The following is a 9,102-nucleotide window of genomic DNA, read 5'->3' on the forward strand; positions in this document are numbered from 1 at the left end:
TTAGGCATGTTAAACTGAAAGGATTTGGGAAAAGTATGTCTTTCCATCATCATCATTGGCTTATGCTGGACAAATCCCAGGTTATGATTAACTACGTTCCTTCTAAGTTTGAATACAGAACCAAGTTTATTAAGTATATAAGAAGCTTCTAAATTTAAGCTGTAATGAATTTGTTGGGACCTCTTCAGCTTGTGACCTACTATGCTATAACAAAATGACTTTTAGTCTTAGGTTTTAGTGAGCAAATGGCCTTTTTGTATTTTTGAAATGTAATTAAGTTGCTTTTAAAAAAATCAATACCATGGATGATTTGTTGTTAGAATGAAGGAATATGCAGCAGATATAGTTTTAGGCTTAGATGTCAAACTCCACTGGTATTCTCCATTCTTTTGTTGATTATATGAGTGATTAAATAATTCACCTGTGGCACTCAAAGAAGTCAGAGGAAGAATAGTAAGCTGAACTCTGACTCCAGAAAATCTCCCCACTTACATTTTTGGCTTCTGAAATGTAGCAGGCCTAGGAAAAAATAATCCCGTGAGGAAGGAACAGTGACCTTCCAATATAACTAGTAAACATGACATAAGGATGGGATTGGTCAGGCTTTTGTGTAGTATATTCGTTATCATGAACATCTTCTCCTAGAAGAACAATTAAAAAGTGACAAAGAGATTGGAAAAGAAAACTAAGAAAGTGGTTAGAAAGTGCAAACATGAATACTTCACTTATGATCTTTTGCTCTCTAAACCCATTTATTTTTCAGTTGTGTGCTTGTCTTCGCTCCTTAAATTTCTTCCTTGACATGTATATTTATAGCTGTTCTTTTGCATAATAACATACTCTGCTTGTTTGAGTTTGATGTGTCTCCTTTAAATATATAATGAATGTAGCTTCTCTGTGTGCTACATGAAGAATATATGTCTCACAAGCACAGGAATAATACACTTAAGATGCATTAATGAAACTAGGTTTAAAAGCCATTCTTCATTTCATAGCATCCAGCACTCTTCTTTTAAAAAAGAGTACGTTTATTATTCAAAGCCATATTTAACCAGAAGAATTTCCACCAGTTAGCCATTCTTTCACAGAGCAGAAATGCAAATTGTATGCTGCTTATAGTCTAAGTGCAACTGTCTTATTGAACATTTTAACAGATTGTAACAATGCTATGATTATAGAGAATCTATTATGAGAAGTTTTCTAAGTTACAGGCCAAGAATTGCATTGAATTTCAGTAAAAAATGGTACATGTTGAATTATAATTATTAACGGAGCCTTTCCACCGTTTCAAAAAGGGAGAACACAACAGCTCAATGGCCCTCTTTTCTGTGTTTTGCATTCCCTTAGACAGTTTAAGTGACCACGATTGAATCTCTTGTTAATTTTTGTCCAAACTTATTTTGCTACCAAATAAATGATGCCATTTTAAAATAATTTGTTCAGCTACTGTGATTTTAAGGTTTCCATTTTTGTTCACTGAACAAATTCTTAATTATCTCGGGGCAATTGAAATGCTCCACAAATCTTTGTGCAGTCAGTTATTTCTGTGAATAATGTACAAACTAACCTCTTGGGAGCCCATCTATATTTGAAAGGTTTACTAATGGGCTGCTTCTTCCCCTTGCACATATGCTGGTTTATAATTTACAGCAGACTTCCAGGAGCTATGTCTAATTTCACAGCCCTGCCACACATCACAGCACATAGCTCTCAGCTGCCACAAATCCCTGGATGGGAACTTTCTGTTCTCTTTTTTGCCTACAGTTTATGGTATTTTGTTTCTATGGCTTTCGTGTTTCCAATTATTTAACTGAGTCCAAAACATTTTAAGCTTTATGTTATTAAAGAATTCACTTCCTTCTTTGAAGTAGATTTACATTTTTTATAATATTTTTACTTCTCAGTTCAAGACATGGATCATTATCATTTCTTTTTATGATTAAGTGATTGGTTAAGGAGTCAAAACAAGTGGAAGGTTCTGAGAATATTTTTATGGCTGTTTCACCCATTGTTGTTCATTACCACTCATCGTTCTGCTAGTTCTCTTGCTTCTTCTGTGTCTGCGGATATTTCTTCAAGAATAAATCTCTTTGGAAATAGCAGTTTTCTTTTATCTTTATGTTTCTTAGGCATATGTTCACAATTAGATTTGTGGGATAGATGAAAGCCAAGTTAATTGCATTTTATTCTTTCAGTCCTTGATATGCATCTTCAAACAGGTTGCTATCATGTTAACTTAGTGCCTCCTATATTAGGGGCCTCTATTAAAGAGATTGGATTGTGTTATGTTATTTTTAGTTTTTACATTCCCAAGTAATATAAAGAACTAAATTAAGACTATGTTTTTAGTGTTTTTCCCCCCATTTTCTAATCAATTTTTTTCATAAATATAGCCCATACTTGTTTAATTTTTTATCTTTTCTACTATTTTACTGGTTTTTATTGTTGCACACTATTTTTTGCTTAATTGTACTGGTTAGATGCAAATTGGATAGATTAGATTTGGGTTCCGAAACTAACAAAGACTTCAGATCTCTTTCTTTTAAGAGGAAACTTCCTTCTTACAAATAGTGAGAACTTCTTTTTGCCTGCTGAATTTAGAGCATATCCTGTAGTCAAGCCATTTCATTTAATAATGAATCATTTTTTTCACATTGCTTTTAATTTTATTTTGCTTTTTTTGTATAATCCTAAGAGTTGTGTATTTTAAAGGGAAGAAATTTTTATCTGTCTGTGGTATTTGGAAAGTTAGTTTTTGCACCACTGCTTCAATTGATTAAAAGCTGTATTTACAAAAGAATATACCATTAAGAACAAGTTGTTTGTTGCACTATTCATTCTTCTAAATCTTTTTATTATCTTTTGAGCTATCTCAAAACTAGCTATGGGGACAGGAGATATGCTATATGGTAACTCTTTCTACATTCTACCCAATTTTTTTGTGAACCTAAAACTGCTCTAAAAAAGTAAAGTCTATTAATTTTAAAAAAGAAAGAAAAGCTAGTTAGGTGCCTGCAAAGAAGGAAGATTCAGGCTACTTGGACACAGCAGTGTGGGATTACCATGGAAATAAAGCATTAAGGCCATAGTAGCTGATTTACATTGGTAATACAACATTCTCTTTTTCCTGTTAAACTTTTTGTCAGGAGAAATGATTAATTATGTGACATTTCTTTTTCATTACCTTCTTTGTCATGAGAATATGAGACTGTGAAATGCTTATTACATTTTATGAATGATGGCTGGGTACAGTAACATTTTGATTTGGTTTTTGACTATACTGTATTGTTAGCCAACGCTCTCATTTGGTTTGACTATGCAGTGTTCTACAGAATGGTTTAAAAGAGTTAGATAATCCAAATGCAGAATACTAAGAACCTATATTTCAAAGGCAACATGAATCACAGAAGGCTACTGTCCAATTAAAAGAAGATTGTGGTGAGATATGATAATATCATAATATGAACTATTCTCATTAAAAGATTGGCATTCAAGTTGGACAAGAAACCAATACTACTGAAAATAATTTATTGCATTTTTCTTAAAACGTGCAGTAGCATTGATGAAACATTGAGTACTTATAGCATTTTTTAATATGAATACAAAAGGCATAAGTTGTATAAGGATCATAGTTTTGAGTTTTAGGATGTTAGTGTTAATAACTGGGCATATTAATTGTAAAAACCCTCATGTGGTGGCAGTAGCTCTGGAACGTAGAAAGAAATAAGAATATGGGAAGGATGTAATGTACTTCCTGTTCTATTGGGCGGTAGGCTGGGCCCCCTGATTCTTTTTTTTCTCTTTGCCTCAGACTCTTGTCATAAGACATTCCATTCTCATCGATCTTGATCACCAATCCCTTCTGGGGTACCACGACAGCACCTCTGTTTTTCCGGGGGAAACAACCAAATATTGAGATCTTGAAAAATCTCAGATGAAAATGTTCAACAAAAATCTCCTTGTTAATAACAAAGTTTCAATGCTGTGGCAGCTCAGCTGAAATTCTTAAGGTGACTCTGAAATGATTCCATTGTCTGTAGGTTTCTTAGGTTTTTATTAATAGAGAATGACAATATGCTAGTTGATATACTGTGCCTGTGTACCTCCATCACATTCATAATCACCTTAAAAGCAGCAACATTATATGAATTTATCATTGTATTCCTCACAGTTTTAAGTGTGTGTTACCTTATATTTAATAGGTATTCAATAAATATTTATATAATTGAGTTGGGATCCTAATAAGAGGAATTGAGCTTGCATTCCACAGCAGATAGGATTTTAATTACTTTCACCATTGAGCTTACTGTGTAGTTATTAAGGGACACTAAATGGCAATTTCTAAATGTCTCTTATATGTACAACTGCATTTATTGAGTCCTACATGCCCGGTGTTGTGCTGGGAGCTGGGGACAGAAAGAGGGATCATTAAGAGCCCAGGCCCTCAAGGGGCTTCTAATAGCAGGGTTTCTTTAGGGATATTTAACTGGTATAGTTGCTAGATTAGATCAGAGGTTAGATAACAGTGTTGTGTTGCTGAGATCCATATAAGTAGTTTAACTTTTTCAGTCCATTTAGCCAGACACCATTCTCTAGGATTTCTCCCAGGCATGTGTGTTGCTGGTCACAAGTGGGACCTGGTGATAGAATATGTGTGAATCTGTGTCAAGTCATTACTGCTATGGGGAAAATTCCTCTAAAACATATTATCAAGGTGATCAGTGGCATCATCTCCTTTTACAAAGAACATTTTCACTTCTAACACTATTTTTATTTGCGTTGTTCACAAATAACACAAATTTTTCAGTTATGTAAAATAATTCTTTTAAGTTTCTACTCTTATTTAACCCAGGATGCTTGACAGAAATATTGCTTGGTCTATGGGAACTTCGTTGTGTAATATTGCTGACTTTAGTTGTTTTATGACAAGCTGTAGTGCTAGTAGCACTTGTCCAAGGTCTATTAGCCTACCAAGAGTTTTTGGAAAAATTATTAATAGGAAGTTTTTCTAAGAAGGTGAATTAGAAAGAGGTATCCAACTTTTTTTTCCTATAGGCTGATTCAGTCTACTAGGGCATAGGGTTTGGTGGGCAGAGCTCACTCATGGATTGGAGTTTAGCCCCACTCATACCCTCTGCCGTATCTCCACTTTGTCTTATGTGGTGAAATGCACAACTCTAGGCGGTAGAGTTGTTAACTTTAAAAAGAGGGCAGATCTTATTTTCATAAAGATTGTCATTTAAAAAATAATAAAATGGGCTACAGGAAACTTTTGGAGATAATAGGTTTATGGCATAGATTGTAGTGATGGTTTTATGGGTATATACTTATTTCTAAACTCACCAAGTTGCATACATTAAATATGTGCAGCTTTTTGTAGTCAATCATATCTCATTAAGGTGATTAACAAAAACTCTTAATCTGCTAATGACACATCTCAGGACTCATTATACAAGTTCTCTTACATAATGCTTTAGAGAACATGGTGTCTTGTGAGATTAGCTTAGTGCGACTTCATGGGTTCTCTGGGATAGGTGTGAAATAAAAACAGTGGGAAAGTGAAGTGCATTAAATAGTCTGAGTGTTTCTCATTGAGGGACAGGTGTGTAGTACATGTTATCGTCTTTATACTACTTGACAAAAAAAAAATGCTCTCCAGTTTATATTGCTTTGCTTTGTGAAAAGCCTTGTAGAATTATGTTTTTTAACTGCATGATGGTGTGCTGCAAGATTTCAATGTTAGTGGCCTAGGTTTTCTATTAAATAGAATGCATTAAAAAGATCCCTCTTAATGCATGTGAATCTAAGCAGGTGGCTCTGTAGTCCTAGTAACACATCAGTTGTTGACCTTCACTTACTCATCTGAACATGTACTGCATTAAAGTGCATTTTATATCATTTAAGTACAATTGAAAATGACTTAAATTCTCCTCTACTTACTTGGCAGAGGAGAACAATATAAATACTACTGTCCTGACCATGATTCTTTCTGACTCCTCCTCCACTGCAATGTAAATTCTCCTGGAACAAGGGCCATATTGTCTGGTTCATTCCAGTACGTCCAGATCCTGTAACAGTGTCACCATATTGAGTATATTTCCAATATATTTTTAAATAGGAATCAATGTCTGTTTATTATATTACCATTAAAGTTTCATTAAATATAAAATGTGATTTTTCACACCTACACTAGGACTAGATGGAACATCCGATTAAACTTAGGATATTTTAGTGAATTTTGAATTCATTACCCAGAAGGTTGTTGTTGTTTTTTTGTTTTTTTTGTTTTTGTTTTTTGAGAGACAGCTTGTAGGGAACTTACAGGGGGTAGATCAGTATGCACCATAAATTAAGAGAACACTAGATATGGCTGACTAGAAATAAGAAGGTACTTTACCCAGCCATTATCTTAGCCCTCATCTTATCTCTGTGAGTGGTTCTGGTTAGAAGGTGGCTAAAGACATGAGGGTGGAACAAGTTTAAAAAAATATGCTCTGGAATATAGTATGGTGATTCCTCAAAGACCTAAAAACAGAACTACCATTTGACTCAGCAATCCCATTACTGGGTATATACCAAAAGTAATATAAATTATTCTATCATAAAGACACATACACATATATGCCCACTGCAGCAGTAGTCACAGTAACAAAGACATGGAATTCATCTAAATGCCCATCAATGGTAGACTGAATAAAGGAAATGTGGTACATATATACCATGGAATAATATGCAGCCATAAAAAAGAACAAGATCATGTTTTTTACAGGAACATGAATGGAGCTGGAGGCCATTATCCTTAGCAAACTAAAGCAGGAACAGAAAACCAAACACCACATGTTCTAACTTATAAGTGGAAGCTAAATAATGAGAAGACATGGACATATGGGAGGGGAAAACAGACACAGGGGCCTACCAGAGAGTGGAGGGTAGAGGGTGGGAGAAGGGAGAGGATCAGGAAAAATAACTAATGGGTACTAGGCTTACTACCTGGGTGATGAAATAATTTGTATAACAAACCCCCATGACACAAGTTTACCTATATAAAAAACCTGCACTTGTACATCTGAACTTAAATGTCAAAAAAAGGAAAATGTACTCTGAATTGAATGGATATTTTATAAAACTTGGATTTACAGTAAAATTTTATTATTAAAAATAATATATATTTTTGACAATTTTTAGTATCAACAGAATACATTTTCTGGCAAGCTGATTATGTGGTTTGATTGTGGACTTACCCTTCAAAGATATAGTGAATTATATATATATATGTGTGTGTGTGTGTGTGTCTGTACAAATAACTGTATAAATTCTATTTGCCAAAAATAGCTCTGGTTTATTTTAAGAATACATGTTTTGTGAGTTCTAACATGAATTTTCTGTATTTGGGCAAAATAGGAGAGATCTTATAGATTACCTAAAATCACATATGAATGCATATCAGATAATTATTAGCATTTTCATTTCTGTTGCTAATTAATTGGCAGATATCTGTAGCTCCACACAAGCCAACACTCTTATAAATTATTGCACTAAGTAATCAGGAAGGCAGAACATATTAGAATGACTGTCATATGATTATACTCTGAAGTGATATACAGTACATGTCTTGTTCCATAACATCCTAAGAATAGACAAAATAACTCAGCATTATAATTTGGTCCACTTGGGACTTAAATGTAGAGCTGATTTTACCACATGGCATAGAAGCAATAACCTATTTTGTTTTAGAGACTTGAGGAAGAGCCCTTTTTCCTAATATCTCTCTCTCACTTAGTGATGAGTATACATTATTTTACCCTCAGATCTATTCTGTTTTACATTTGTTGCCAGGGCATAATTGCTAATCCCTCTTTCAATCTCAAAATTGTCCCCGTTTTGACAAAAAATTATTTGGACACACTACTGCTAATTATTTGCCCTGAACACTAGCCTTAATCATTGTATACTTTAGTGTGAATGCCGTTTAGAACGTTTCCTAAAAGTGGATTTTTTTAAATTTAAAAAATCAGATGAGGAGGAGGCATAGACTCTAAAAAAGGCGTACATAACTGGAAAATTGGGAAAACAGAGGCCAAGTTAATTGATTTCACAGTTTTTTTCAGAGAAATGCCTTTCAGGAGTTTATACTTTAAATAGATTTACTTGATTTTATGCTTCTAATTCCCCTTCTCTTTGATGTGGAAACTAAGATGTCAGAAACAAACAAACAAGCAAAAAACATGGAAAGATTATTGGTCATTTTCCCTTAGTTACTCAATAACTGCCTATTTTGGGGTCATTTTTATTCCTACCATATCGACTTTAATGTCTGTCTCCTTCTGCTTCTCTCTTTGTCTCTGAGTTCCTTCTGCTTCTCTCTTTGTCTCCAGGTCTCCTATTATATTTGCCTCTTTCTAGTTCACACTTTTCCCTATGTGTCTGTCTCATTCTCTTTCTGTCCCTCTTTGCGTTTCTCTGTCTTATGTCCCTCTACCTCTTCTTACATTCAGTGCCATTTTTGACTTCTTGTTCTTTCTCCTAAAACAGTAAGCCCAAGACCTCAAAATATATAGCAAAATACGCTGAAATGTTTACAAAGTTTGGCTTTCAATACATGCTGATATCATTATTAGCTTTGGACAACTGTCATGTATGAGTTTTCCTGTGACCTTAATTATATTTGTTTAACAACTTTGCCTTTTGACTGGTCAACAGCATTGTCTTGACCATGTGCTGTAGATTAAAGACTTTTAAACTTGTGGAAAGTTTAGCAGAGTAGAGCTGTAGCTCTCATATCCCAAAAGGTGGTAACAGTGTAGTTGGGGAAGATATTGATATGATTATAATACCTGGAATTTTAGTGCGTAGTACAAGTCAGAATGTGCACTGCTCCTAATCTATAAATAGGGTATGTTTCACGATGATTTTTAAGATAGTACCTTGAAAACTGGAATGCTTTTTTTCAGACAGAAAAAGAATCAAGCATGGCCAAAATAATGTAGTATAGAAAAACTAGTTATGCTTATAATTGATTGGCTTAATGTTGCTATAGAGCTTAAATGCTCCTAGAATAAAATTGTCCTAAATTTTAACCGGAATAGTAGAAACATATCTTCC

This window comes from Pongo abelii, chromosome 15 (genome assembly GCF_028885655.2).
Source record: "Pongo abelii isolate AG06213 chromosome 15, NHGRI_mPonAbe1-v2.0_pri, whole genome shotgun sequence".
Lineage (NCBI taxonomy): Eukaryota > Metazoa > Chordata > Mammalia > Primates > Hominidae > Pongo > Pongo abelii.